The sequence below is a fragment of the Stegostoma tigrinum genome, chromosome 19 (genome assembly GCF_030684315.1).
Source record: "Stegostoma tigrinum isolate sSteTig4 chromosome 19, sSteTig4.hap1, whole genome shotgun sequence".
Lineage (NCBI taxonomy): Eukaryota > Metazoa > Chordata > Chondrichthyes > Orectolobiformes > Stegostomatidae > Stegostoma > Stegostoma tigrinum.
In genome coordinates, this window is record NC_081372.1 from 36,211,322 (window position 1) to 36,226,635 (window position 15,314).

General features: G+C 38.8%; 1 protein-coding gene across 1 annotated transcript in view; it reads left to right on the top strand.

Moving 5' to 3' along the window:
* The first annotated feature begins 7,957 nt into the window (after window positions 1-7,957).
* LOC125461582 (fibronectin type III domain-containing protein 11-like) overlaps window positions 7,958-15,314 on the top strand; it is a 28,877-nt gene continuing 21,520 nt past the window's right edge. The window contains exon 1 of the mRNA XM_048550497.2: window positions 7,958-7,986. The gene's annotated coding sequence lies outside the window, so the exon portion shown is untranslated. The remainder of the gene's footprint in view (window positions 7,987-15,314) is intronic.

Sequence of the window (15,314 nt, forward strand, 5' to 3'; positions counted from 1 at the left end):
GTCTCTCTCAGCCTTTTTTTAAAATATCACCTCAGCTGTGGATATACTGATAAGTTAATCATTAAACCCTTTTATAGATGTGGACAATTCTAAATACCACAAGCTCAAATCCAAACTCTAAAATAAATGATATTAGAATTTTTATAAATTAGACATCTTATGTCACAATTGTACAATGTTCAGTTCATTCGCCATTCCTCAGATCCTGAACCGTATACACTAAGAATGATACAACACCTAAGCAGAATCTAATAATTGCAAGTAACTTCGTGTCATACAGGTATTAGACATTTACCATTTCTAACAAAAAACAGTATCTAACTATTTGCATTGACAAATTGGACAAGCCATATATATATAAAAAATTTGACAACAGTGTGTCTTAGACTGCGAATTCTGTGGTAAGTAACTCAACTCTTTCCCCCAGACCTGTCCCCTCACCTACAAGGTACAAGTCAGGAGCATGATGGAGTACTGTCCACTTGTCTGGATGAGTGCAGTTCTGAAAACATTACCAAGCCTTGATACCATCCAAGACCAAGAGCCCTACTTGACTGGCACCTCATCCATCACATTCAACATTCAGTCCTTTCACCACGAAGTGACGTAAGTAACAATGTGTACTATATATAATACACACTGCAATAACTCACCAAGTCTCTTCCTACAATACCTCCCAAACATACAACACCTCCCAACTAGAAGAACAAGAGCAGCAGATGGATGGAATATCACCAATTGCAAGTTCCTCTCCAAGCCACGTATCATTCTGACTTGGAACAATATCCCAGTTCCTTCACTGTCACTGGGTCAAAATCCTGGAATTCTTTTCCTAACATTACTGGTGTCTCTACATTGCGTTGACTATAGTAGCTCAAAAGGCAACTTATCACCATCTTCTCCAGGACAATTAGGGAGGATGAACGTAATTTATGGCTTTGTTTTTCCAATGGTGAGGACTCATGGAAGAGGTGGGTGGGGGTGATAGAACATAGAACATAGAACAGTACAGGCCCTTCGGCCCACAATGTTGTGCCCAATTTTTAGCCTAAACCTAAGGTCTATCTAACCTCCACTGCTACCTTATACTATCACCCACATGCCTATCTATTAGCTGCTTAAATGGCCCTAATGAGGCCGACTCCACTACCCTCTCCAGCAATACATTCCATGCCCCTACCCCTCGTAACTGAGCACCATGTTGAATATTTTCCATCCACTACCACCCTTTGTCTTCTAAGGGTGAGCCAATTCTGAATCCAATCTGCCACATTTCCCCCTATCCCATGCCTCCTTACCTTTCGCATGAGCCTACCATGGGGAACCTTCTCAAATGCCTTACTTAAATCCATGTATACCACATCCACTGTTCCACCTTCTTCCACGTGTTTGGTCACCTCTTCAAAGAATTCAGCAAAATTTGTGAGGCATGATCTACCACTCACAAATCCATACTGACTATCATGAATCAAACTGTGCCTTTCCAAGTGATCATAAATCCTGTATCTCAGATCCCTTTCCAATAATTTGCCCACTACTGACGTAAGACTAACTGTAATTTCCGGGGTTATCCCTGTTCCCTTTTTTGAACAAGGGAAAGATGTTTGCCTCTTTCCAATCTTCACTATACCCTTTGACAGTGAGGATGAAAATATCATCGCCAAAGGCCCTGTGATCTTGTCCCTCGCTTCCCATAAAATCCTTGGATAAATCCCATCAGGCCCGGGAGACTTATCTATCTTCAACTTCTTCTGAATTCCTAGCACATCTTCTTTACTAACATCAACCTCCTCTAGCCTACCTGCCTATTTCACAACATCCTCCTCTACAACTAGGTCCCTCTCAGCTGTGAATACTGAAGAAAAGTATTCATTAAGGACGTCTCCTCTCTCTTTAGGCTCTGTGCACAAATTCCCTCCTCAATCCTTGATCGGACATACCCTTTCTATGGTCATTCTCTTGTTCTGTACATACATGTAAATAGCTTTGGAGTTTTCCTTGATCCTATCTGCCAAGGTTTTCTCCTGCCCCCTTAGCTCTCCTAAGCTCTTGCTTCAGCTCCTTCCTGGCTAAGTTATATCCCTTTAGAGCCTTTCTGTTCCTCTTTTCGTAAACCGTACATAAGCCTCCCTCTTCTTCTTAACCAGTCGTTCGACCTCTCTCAAGAACCATGGCTCCCTTACTCAACCTTATCTTCCCTGCCCACTAGGGACAAACATATCAAGCACATGCAGTATGCATTCCTTAAACAATCTCCACATTTCTACAGTGCTCTTCCCTGACAGCATCTGTTCCCATTTTATGTTACCCAGTTCTTGCCTAACAGAATTGTATTTACCCTTCCCCCAATCATAAACTATACCCAGCTGTATGTACCTATCCTTACCCATGACTATCATGAAAGAAACAGAGTTATGATCGCTACCACCAAAATCCTCTCATACCAACAGGTCTAACACTTGGTCCGATTCGTTGCCAAGCACCAAATCCAAAGTGGCCTCTCCTCATGTTAGTCTATCTACATATTGCACCAGGAATCCTTCCTGAATGCACTGGACAAATTCCGCTCCATCTAAACTATTACAACTAAAATGTTTCCAATCAATATTTGGAAAGTTGAAGTCACCCATGACTACAACCCTGTGACTTCTGCACCTTTCCAGTATCTGCCTCCCAATCCACTCCTCCACTTCTCTGCAACTATTAGGGGGTCTGTCAAAAAGTCCCAATAAAGTGACTGCTCCTTTCTTGTTCCTGACCTCAACTCAAACTGACTCTGTAGATATATCATTCTCGAACTGTCTTTCAGTAGCTGTTATACTCACCCTGTCTAGCAATTCCACTCTCCCAACTCTTTTTCCACCCTCCCTATTTGTTTTAAAGCATCTAAGTCCCAGAACTTCCAGCAACCCTTTCTCTCCCTGAATTATTCAAATTCCTGTAATGGCCACAACATCGTAGTTCCAAGTGCCGACTCATGCTCTAAGTTCATCCGCTTTATTTCTGATACTTATAACATTGAAGTATACACACCTCAAACCATTTCAGTGTCCACCATTATGCTCTATCGACTGCATTTCTTTATAAACCACCTCACTCCCTGTTGTGTCTGTTGGAAGGCCGAATACCTCATCCTCTGAATTACAAATCCAGTTCCCAACGCCCTGCCAATTCAGTTTAAACCACCCCGTACAGCTCCCTCCCAGGATATTTGTGCCCTTCTGGTTCAGATGCAACACCTCCTTACTGTATAGGTCCCACCTTCCCCAGAATGTGTTCCAATTATCCACATAAATATCTAGACGTTTCCTTTTCTTTTGGCTGTCCCTTTTATTTCTGCTTCTGTTTTTAATCCAATCCTTTGTATCCTAAGATGTTGCCAGAGAATAGTGACTTTGTGCACTTTTCACTGTATTACTGTATTTCTGTTTTCAGGTACACACGACAATAAAAAATTTAAATTGAAAACTAAATCTAAATTTCATTCTGGCCTAGCCGATAATGGTTACATCTTATGAACAAATATTAAAAAAACCTCTCAAAAAATCCCATGAAAATATTTTACTCTTGAATAACATGGACCTGCATTTGATGCATGTGAACTGAGATCCAAATTCATTTCTCATATATTGCAAATAGACACAAGCCTATACTCTCAAAGGTGTAAACAAATGTATGATGGAATGCTGAGATAACAAGGTGTAGAGCTGGATGAACACAGCAGGCCAAGCAACAGCAGAGGAGCAGGAAAGCTGAAGAAGGGTCTGGGCCCGAAACGTCAGCTCTCCTGCTCCTCTGATGCTGCTTGCCCTCTGTGTTCATCCAGCTCAATTCCTTGTTATCTCAGATTCTCCAGCATCTGCAGTTCATACTATCTATGATGGAATACTGTTGGAATGCCATTTTGCCTTAGAATCATAGTCTGGATGCAAGAAATCTACAGCTAGAGAATTTAGCGAATGGCAAAAGCACTGTTTTCCATGAATCTGAAGGAATTAAAGAAATCAAACAAACTTTCTAGTTTACAATATTCACTCTGTTGTGTCCCACATGCCATTTTTTTGTGATTTCAAAAGCATTATTATCAGTAGGTTATCTTCATCTTGCTCATTCTCTTGGCTCCATTACAAACATTTGTCACCAGAAAGTGCAAGCCATCACAACTGTAAGTTTTAGAGATAATGGGAACTGCAGATGCTGGAGAATCCAAGATAACAAAGTGTAGAGCTGGATGAACACGGCAGGCCAAGCAGCATTTTAGGAGCACTAAAACTATGTTTTGGGCCTAATGTTTAGGCTCAAAACATCAGCTTTTGTACTCCTAAGATGCTGCTTGGCCTGCTGCGTTCATCCAGCTCTACACAATTGTAAGTTTTCACAGTTATGTTATGTCAAAAACATCACATTCTACTTCTCCGCACGTTCTTCCCTCAAGATTTTCCAACTGTCATCCCAACATTATGATGGTATACAAGCTCAAGTTTCTTGCAGGTTAATACTGGCAAAGCCAAAGCTATTTTTTTTTCAATTGCCACTAGCATCTATATACCCATGAGCTTTATTCCGTCAATTTCTCCAAGAGTTTAATCAGATTAAATATACACCTAGACACACAGTCAAGGCTTGGATCCTTAATTGTGGCATAGCATGTTGAGTTCATTAGCTCAATTTCTCATGATAATTTTCAATCTACAAAATTCTCCTCCGTCTTTCCCACTCCCACCCCTGCCTCATTCTTACACAAATGTACTGGAATAGACATAAAGACAACATAACAAACTAATGCTGTAATTTAAGAGGTTTACTTTTAAATACTAAAATGACAGAAGCAACCTGCTATTATGTTCATTTCATTCAAGACTGATACATTTCCTGTTCATAACATTGTTCCGTTGTAAATGAAAGTATTTGAAAATGTTGGCACATAGTGTTATCTACCATGAGAACAAAGAGTGAAGTCAAACGCAAAATATAAATCTAATTTTGGATCCAGGTTTGCATTATGCTTGACTAGAAAGTGAAATCACAGAATGCTGTTAATCTTTGTTTTATCTCTGCTGTTTGCTACAACCCAAGTCCTGTATTATAAGTTGGAAGTGAGATGTATCAGAGTGAACATACTTTATGTTTAACGCTTCACGGCATGATATAAAGGTTAACCTCATGGCTCCTGAGGGAACAGCTGTGGGGGCTTAAATCACATGATCTTGCATGTATAAACTTGTCTGTCTGTTGTAAAGGTACAGATCTACAAAGATATTAAAAATGGGCTTTGTATTAATGGTTCATGGAGGGATAAATACTCAGTCGGATTGATGAAGGTAAAAACAAAGGCTTCTTCCAGTATTTGGGTCAACTTTCCTCCCTCATCAGTGCCAGCAGAAAAAAACACAATAACTGATCTCACATTTCATTACTGTCTGTGGTATATTGCTTTGCACAAAATGGGCTTCACAATGTTGATACATGAAATTACATGCTTTAGAAGTTCAGAAAACTCAAATCTTTCAGAGTAACAGATGTTCACTACAATATTGCATAAGGCAGAATTGATGGCAACTCAAAAAGTGTTGAACTGTGTCTATAAAGCTTAATATGGGTGAAGGCTAACATTTCCGGTAAAAATCAAATTTTAAATTTTAGTCATCGATAAAGCACATGTACAACTTTGCCTGTCTTGGCTTCTACACAGTGCTTTTGTTACCTCAAAGATTGAGTTCTCAAACTTTCTCTTTGTTTAATTCATTATATTTGAATGACTATTACACGAATGAAAGTTACTGGCTTTCTCTTTCTGTTGTAAGTGATGTATATTTTGATATTATTTGTTACAGTTCAGATTTTGAGTTCATCTTTTCAGTCACAACAATAAGCCAAGTCTTACAATACTCCTAATCAATGTTTTGTAAAGCAAATTGTTTTGTTTTGTTGCATTTTTATGTATATTTTACAACACACAAAACTTAATTTTTTTAAATTTCCTTACCTGAAAGAATTTTAGCAACCCACTCCATTATAAAAATACTTCGGTGCTTTTTCATGTTCAATATATCAATAGACAGTATCAACAATTTAGAAATGTTTTCTGATGTTTAAATTGTATTGTTAAGTTTGTATAATTTGAAACATTTACTTAAAAACAAAAGAAGGAGGATTAAAGTCAATTCTCCTTTTGACTTCAAGTGGAAGGGTAATTGCTACAGACCTTTTCTCCTGACATTTTATCCATCATTTTTTTGAATTAATAAAATGGAAAATATAATCTAATATTAATGATTATTAGTATAGAGCAGTTCCTTCATTACAAAAGATATTCAGAGAGATTTTCCAGCTTTGTAGCTCCTTAACAATGTTGTGCAGTTGATAATAAGTAGCTTGATCTCAAAATGAATGATATTAATGGATATGTAATAGGTATCTGACAATATCTTTGTAGTTTTGGCAATTTGTTGGAGTCAGAAAGAAGAGACATAATAGCAACATGCAGCAAATAACATCTTAGAGTGAAGACAACATAACTGGTCTTGTCAGATAAAGTACACTTGTTTCAGTCGAATACCAAGAACAGTCATTAGAATCATCTTGAGGAATCAACAGATTAAAGTATAATGAGCCAAGATAGATTTTGTACAATTTCAGAGATGTTTAATGTTCCCTTACCTTTAATAACCAGATATAATATTAATTTTCTGCTCTGAAGCTCCACATAAAATAATTTTCATGTTGGAGGCTGTTGAAATTAGGCATTTATGTTTTTGTATATAGATTGGGTCCATAACAGATGGGGTTGTTATAAATATTATGCCAAGCAGAATAGAATATTTGGTGCCAATAGTACAGTTCTCTCTCAGAACATAACTGAACAAAATCAGTAAAGTGCCAACGATTTTCAGCTAAATATGATTAGTACAATGCCAATCATTTGCCAATTAGCTCAGTATATGGGACAAACACAGAACAAAATGGATTAGAATAAATGTATAATGCTAGAGATTTAGCTCCTAGGTTCTTTTATACTAACATATTAAAAAATCAATTCCTAGATGCCTGCAAACAATGGGAGACAGTTTAGCATAATTTAATGGTTGAAACGGATACCCTGAAAATATTACATTGTTCATAGAACCACAGGATTGTTATATCTTCCCATTGTGCCTGCATTATCTAATGTCAGTCTCCTGCCTTTACCCCACATCCCTGCAGACCATAACAATTCAAACAAAAATCTAATGTCCTCCTGAATGCTTTTTACGTGGTATATTTAATTTTTGGCTTGTTTAACCATTTGTTTTAGTGAATGCAGCACATTATGGACTAGTCTGAGTTTCTGAAGCTCAAAAACTGTGAATAATATAACCATATCCTTTATGCATGTAGCCAGACGGTACATCATCCATTAAATCAAACATACAACAGTTCAAAACCTAAATTCACACATAATTTAGTTGGCAGCACTCTGCTGGTACTACTCTGAAGTAAGTAGTAAAACATAAAAGTTAGAGATCTGAATAAATATGTTCAATTTAACATCACTAAACAAATGCATCCTCAGTGATTAAGAGCTCCCCATTATTGCCATAGAGGAATCACTACATGATTACTGGGACATGAGAATTGGCATCCCCATAAGTCTTTTCTTAATGAGCTTGAACTTGAAATGTTGACTCTGTTTTTCTCTCCACAGATGCTGCCAGACCTGCTGAGTTTCTCCAACGCTTTGTTTTTGTTTCAGATCTCCAGCATCTGCAGTTCTTTGTTTTATACTATTGTGATATTGAGCCTCATTGGTCTGTGTAGTGAAGGTCCTCTCTCGGTGGCTTTCGGATGAAACATCCATGAATGTGATCCAACTGTAAAGAAACAACATTTCCCAATTACAATAGTGTGGGAGGAGATGATGGAGGTGGTGGATATCCCAATTAATCTGCTTTGTTCCTCCAGGGGAAGGATGTTAGGGATTGTGGAATTGCTGCTGAAGAGGATTTGGTGAGTTGTTGCAGTGTGTCTTATACATTCTGTGATGGAGTGAGTGAATGCTTATGGTGAAACGGGAGCTATTGATCAAGTATGCTGCCTTCTTCCAGCTGGTATCAAGCTTCCTGAGTTTTAGAGCTGCACTTATCTGGACAGTATTTCATAACATTCCTGATTGGAATCTTTTAAGTAGTGTAAAAACTTTGAAGAGTCAGGAGGTGAGTCACTCACTGCAGAATACCAGCCTCTGACCTGTTCCTGGAAGCACCCATTGTGATAACTGCCCAGATGTTGAAAGTGGGAAGTTCAGTGAAATTAATGCTATTGAATGTCAAGGGGAGATGGTTAAATTTTCTCCAAGGAGCATAGAAAGAAGTGGCACAGAAAGATGCCATTCAGTCCAACATGTCTGTGATGGTTTCAAAAGATCTATTCCAACTATTGGTTTCTAAACCAATAGGCTACAGTATTTTGAGCACATACCAAAGTATTTATTTGTTAAACAGGATGAGGATTTTTGCTGCTCCCATCCTTTCAGGCAGTGCGTTCCAGACTCTGACCACCTTCTGGCTGAAAATGTTACTTCTTAATTCCTCCCTAAATCTTCTATTAAACTGTTTAGGACTATGTCTCTCACCCTCTTTATTGACATTGGTGGTAAGAGAAATAAATTCTTTCTACCTATTTATTGCAGCCATTCATATTCTTATTGAGCTCAATTATGTCGCCTCTTCATTTCTTGCAATCCAAAGACAATAACCCTAGCCTATTCAGTCTTCTATATATTATCTATTATGATTACATTCTTCCTATAATGTAGAGACAAGAACTGTATGAAGTCCTCTACCTGTCACCTAACAAGTGTCTTATATGTTCTTTCCCCCAATATCCCTCCAAAAAGGAACACCACATATGTTGATCTATCCTCTTTCAAGGACACTAAATTCATAAATGTTTTCTCTTTGACCTGTTACATCCTGGGATCCGTGAAAATGCACTGTTATGTGCCTCTCTTTCTCTACACCATTCAGAACATGATTGCTCATTGTGTATTTCTTTCCCTTGTTTGTCTCTTCAAATACATTTCCTCACATTTCTGCAGATTGACTTGCATTTGCCACTTTTCTACCCACCTTAGCAGTCCGTCGATATTTTTCTGCAGGCTGCAGCTCTTCTTCCTCATTATCATTCATACAGTCAAATTTATGTATCACTTGCAAATTTCTCACTCATATCACATAAATGTAAGTCTAAAATGTGGATACATACCACATGCAAGATGCCATTGATTACCACTTTCGGTCAGCAGTCAAATTGAACTAAATTAATCAAATCACCAGAAAAGATTGCCACTTCTGTTTTTAGGAAGGAGGGAAGGTAACTGACAAAGCAGTTGAACTTGATTTGAGCAAATCACTGTAGATGCTGGAATCTGTACTGAAAACAACAAATGTTGGAGATCACAGCGAGTCAGACAGCATCCAAGGAGAGAGAGAGAGCAAGCCAGTGTTTCAAGTCGAGATAACTCTTCATCAGAGCTAAAATGAGGTGTGGAGGGGGGGCAGCATTTATGCTTTCATTGGCAGGTCAGTGTGGTGGTGGTGGGTTGTGGAGTGCTGGTGAAGAAAAGATGTTGATAGTTTAGATTAAGTGATTGGAATGTGAGAATGGCAGAACAGTGGTGTGTCTAAGTGCCAGAGAAGACAGTCCCACAGGTGTGGGGGAGGTGAGAGAGGACATGGTGACAGAGAATGTAGCAAGTAAAGCTAGAAAAAGGGAAGACCTGTTCTTCTCAGTTTCCCAGCTTCAACACAATATTGTTACATGGAAAAAAACCTACCAATTAAAATACAGGGCATAGATCCTCATTCATATCTTAAGAATACATTCAGTTTTGATGTCAAAGCCCAGGAAGGATATAACGGTCCTAGAGATGATCCAGCGCACATTTACATTTATAGAATGAGACAAGGCTTCAGGAGATTAAATTAAATGTGAATAAATGTGGCTTGTCTTACCTTGGTTACAATGAAACTGTTCAAAGTAATAAAAGATCTTGATCAAGTAAGTATGGAGAAAGTACTGCAGGAAATCAAAAGCAAGCACGAACAGTCTCTATTTTTTTAAATTCACACCTTTGTTATTTAATGCAGTAAATGAAAAATCCCTAGTACAGATTCATGAAACAATTTCATTCCCTGAAACAAATTAATTCCCTGAAACAAATTCTTGGCCTGCTCATGATCCGGAGTGGCTACAGCTTACGTGACATCAATTAAACAATTGAGTCAAAACTGACAATTAACAGAAACTGCTCTTGAATTACTTTCTCAACTTTTTGAAGAGTCTCTGGGCAATTGCAACATAAAATATGTCAATGATCTTTAATGAGTTTTACAATATTTTACTGAATAAACCAGGCAGAATGATGGTGAAAATTCAACGAGTTAGCTAAATCTCAATTTTATGAGTTCTGAGGATGGGTCACTTGACCCGAAATGTTAACTCTGATTTCTCTTCACAGATGCTGCTGAATTTTTCCAGCAATTTCTGTTTTTATTTCTCAACTTTAGAGCTTGATTTCATCCTATACAAACAATGTTGTGTTCAATATGCTATGAGAAATTTCCAATCATACTTTTTAGCAATGAGACCTACTTGTCACAACTCAGTGTCGAAAAATATTTACTTCATTGATACATTGATACAGTTGCTTGGGTAAAATACAGCTACGTCACTTGGACCTGATGAGTTATCCTAGGATATTAAAGGAAGTAGCTACAGAGATTTGATTGATTGATTGATTTATTTATTTATTGTCACATCGATTTTGTTCCAAATTCATTGAAAAGTGTTCAATGATGTCACTACTCTCCAGCACCATCTTAAAATGCAGAAAAACAAAAGATAGATATTAAAGACAGAAAAATAAAGAAATAATGAAAAGTTTTCAACTCGTTGTTAAATGCTCCATCCTGGTGGTCCCTGGGCCTAGTGACCAGGCATGAGTGGGTATGGTGGCTCGGTGGTTAGCGCTGCTGCCTCACAGTGCCAGGGACCTGGGTTCCATTCCACCTTTGGGTGACTGTCTGGGTGGAGTTTGCACATTCTCCCCATGTCTGCATGGTTTTGCTCTGGGCACTTCAATTTTTCCCAGGGTCCAAAGGTGTGCGGGTTAGGTGGATTGGCCATGCTAAATTGCCCAGTGTGTCCAGGAATGTTTGGTTGAATAGATTAGCCATGGGAAATGCTGGATTACAGGGTTAGGGTTGGGGGGTGTGGTCTGCCTTGAATTCTGTTTGGCGGGTTGGTGTTGACTTGTTGAGCTGAATGGCCTGCATCTACACTGTAGGGATTCTATGTTTTGATGATATTATGAGTCCCCTTTGTTGCGCCACTGTTGGAACGAACGTTGCCACCCTTCAGCGCTATCTTGTTTCTACTGATGCCTGCACCACTCTGAGCCCTCGCTGAACCTCACCAGTGCAGCTACCACCAATACTGCCAGGTATCGCATCTGCCCAGATGTGACTCCGCTGCCACCATGTGTCTGCTTCAAGCAGAAATATTACAAGAATCTTTTAGATTATGGAAAAGACCTAAACGATTGGAAAAGTGCGAATGTCACACCTTTATTCAAACAAACTATTTAGGCCAGTTAACCTAACATCTGTCATTAGTAAAATGTTAGAGCCTATTCTAAGGAATATAGTAACAGAGAATTTAGAAATGCATAATCTAACCAAGCAGAGTTAGCATCAGCTTTACAAAGGAGAAGCCAATTCTGACAAATTTATTAAAATACTTTGAAAAGGTAAAAGGTAGGATGGATAATGGGAACTCAGTAGATGTAATATATTTGGATTTCCAATATACATTTGATAAGGCACCACAGATAAAGCAAATTAATAAGAGCCCATGGCGGTTAGAGTAGGGTGTTGGCATAGGTAGAGAATTGACTAAATAAAAGCAAACAGAGAATTGGAATAAAAATAACATTTCCAGGATGGTAGGCCGTAACTGCTGGAGTGCAACAGTGTTGAATGCTGAATTTACAATTGTTTGGATGAGGAGAGTGAATGTACTATTGCCAAGCTTGCAGACAACACAAAAATAGTTGGGAAGGTAAGTGCTAAGAATAAAGCGATGAGTCTATAGAGGGATATAGAGAGGTTTAAGCTGTTGGTGAAAACTTGGCAGATGCAATATAATGCAGGAAAAAGTGAAGTAATGCACTTGGGTGAGAAGAATAGAGGAGTGAAAGTTATTTAAATAAGGAAAGAAAGCTACAGCACATTTAGGGGTTTTGAGGCTCTTTGTGAATGAATTGCAAATAGAAAGCATCCAGTTTCAGCAGGTAATAGGAAAGGAAAATGGAATATTTGAATTTATTTCAAAGGGATTGGTGCTTAAAAAATAAGGAAGTTTTGCTAAAACTATGCGAGATACTAGTTAGACTATACCAAGAGCACTGTGAAAGTTTTGGTTCCTTAAACAAGCAAAAATATACTGTCATTTGAAGCAGTACAGAGAAATCTTGCTAGGCCGACCCCAAGAATGTCTTATGAGGAAAAGTTGAGTAGATTGGGCTTGCAGTCATTGATATTTAGAAGAATGAGCGGTGACCTTATTGAAACATATAGGATTCTTAGGGAGCTTGACAGGGCAGATACAGAAGGCTTTTCCTCCTGTAGAAGAGTCTATGAGCAGAGGCCATAAATTCATAGAGAGGGTTTGTCAATCTCAGACAGAGATGAGGAGGAATTTCATCTGTCAGAGGGTAGTAAATCTTTGGCATTCTTTACCATAATGGATAGTAGAGGTTCAACCATTAAGGTTATTCAAGGCTAAGATGAACAGATTTTTCATCAGGAAGAAACTCAAGGGCCATGGGGATAAGGTAGGAATGTGGACAGGAGGATGATCTTACTGAATGGTGGAGCAAACCTGAGGCTGAACAGCCTGCTTGCTACATGCCGTTATGGCCTTATAATTTTATGATCATGAGACCTGGCAAAGAAGCTAAATTTGGAGATAGAAGCATGAAACGCCTTTTAAGGCTATTTTTAGATACATTGGCCAAAATCCTTGTCATAAAGTTGAGTTTCAATGAAAGGGCTTGCTGTAAATTCGTTCCAAATTTGTAACTTGTTCTAAACTAGTTAATCTTGGAAACTCAGAGATATTAAGAACTGCTGATGCTGGAGTCAGAGATAACACAGTGTGGAGCTGGAGAAACACAACAGGCCAGGCAGCATTAGAGGAGCAGGAAAGCTGTTTCTGAAGAAGGGTCCCAACCTGAAATGTCAGCTTTCCTGCTCCTCTGATGCTGCCTGGCCTGCTGTGTTCCCTCAGCTACACACTGTGTAATCTTGGAGACTGCAGTAAGGTCCATTCAATCTCATGATGTCAGAGTTTTGGGTAGGGAGAGGAGGACTCTAACACAAGATCAGGATGTGGCCAGACTTGCATCTCTGGCTCCTTAGTAATTCTGTCTAACTAGCCAATATAAGTTGTGCCCATTGTTACTATGTATAAAAGTACACTTTGTTGCTAAGGCAAGTGTCTCTCCTTCTAAAGGCTCACTCATGATTCATTGTCTACCACTGCCAACCACAAAGCCCTTAGAGCCAGAATAAACAGGAGGAATGGTGGCATGTCACTCTACCCAAATCATGAGCTGGTACTGCTTCATTCCACAGCATGTACAACAGGGTTTACAGGAAAAGAGGTGCCCGGGAAATTCAGGGAGGAAGTTTACTGCGTAAGGCCTAGGCTGTAATAGGGGTGAAAGAAAAGGTGACGAGATTGTATAAGAAACCAAAATGGATGAAGCACTGAGTTGAGGTGAGGTCGTGCTGGAGAAATGGAAGAGTCTACACAATTAGAGTGAGGGTGACTTCATGGAAAATGTAAACAGTGGGTAAGAATTTTCATTCTCATAGAGAATTTGTGCCCTAATAAGACCCTAAGACCATAAGACATAGGAGTGAGAGTAAGGCCATTCGGCCCATCGAGTCCACTCCGCCATTTAATCATGGCTGATGGGTGTTTCCACTCCACTTCCCTGCACTCTTGCCGTAGCCCTGAATTCCTTGTGAGATCAAGAATTTATCAATCTCTGCCTCGAAGACATTTAACGCCCGGCCTCCATTGCGCTCCGTGGCAATGAATTCCACAAGCCCACCACTCTCTGGCTGAAGAAATGTCTCCCCATTTCCATTTTAAATTTACCCCCTCTAATTCTAAGGCTTTTCCCACGGGTCCTAGTCTCCCTGCCTAACGGAAACAACTTCCTAGCGTCCACCCTTTCTACATCTCGGTACACTTTGCTTGCATCTTTCATTCTTCCCCTAACCTTATTTCTTAGGTTTTTGTTGTAAGTCAGTTCTTTCTGAACTCCATAAGTGTACCTTTTTTTCTTGCTTTAAGTTCTGAATTCTAAGTTCCGAACTCCGACTACTTTGCAATGCAGCAAAAATCTTCTCTCCTCCCATGGCTAATTATATGCAATAGCTAATGTGTGTCTTAATCATTGGAAGAGTTTACCAATTAAAAACAAAAAAATACTTTGGAGGGGGTCTCCTGTCTGATCCAGGTAAACTCAGCAAGACCGATTGTGGCAATAAACATGTAGAGCTCATCATTAAAAATCGAGGCATGAACATACTTTATGTGGAGGCATAAAATAATGATGCAGTGTTTACATCCAGCTGTGATTGAAATCTTTGTGCAATGTTCAGGAAATAAATGCCAGCATTCATGGAAGATTGGCACAGTGCAAAGGAGGCAATGGACATCACTCTGATTGATGAGCAAATCTAAAGAAAAATATTGGTTAGTCAATCAGGCTCGTGTCTGCTTAAAATTCAATTCTTACAACTCAGCATCATTTGCGGACGGTCAACATAACATTCATGCAAGAAATGTTAATGACAGCAATTTAGGTTGTTAAAAATTGTGCTTTACAATTATTTGTATAATGTATGTCACAATGTGAGGAATCAAATCATAAACATCCAATATTTTTACAGTGCAGGTTCTGATGATATCTATTCAATGTTTGGAGTTTTTAATAGTGTTAACTCTCTCATATCCTCCTCTGGAACACCCACACTCTACTTACAGCATACAGAGTATGTGCTTATTATCTCCACTGCACCTTCAACCTACTTAATCACATTCTCTTCTTCATTGCAGGCCCTTACTTTCTCTATTATTTCACTTTGATAGTGCATTTGGGAAAGCCTATTTAATTTCATATTATCTTTTTTTCTTAGTTTCTTGTGAATCTTTTTGTTTTTTTTTGTGCTTCACTGCACTTTCTCTGCTCATTATGT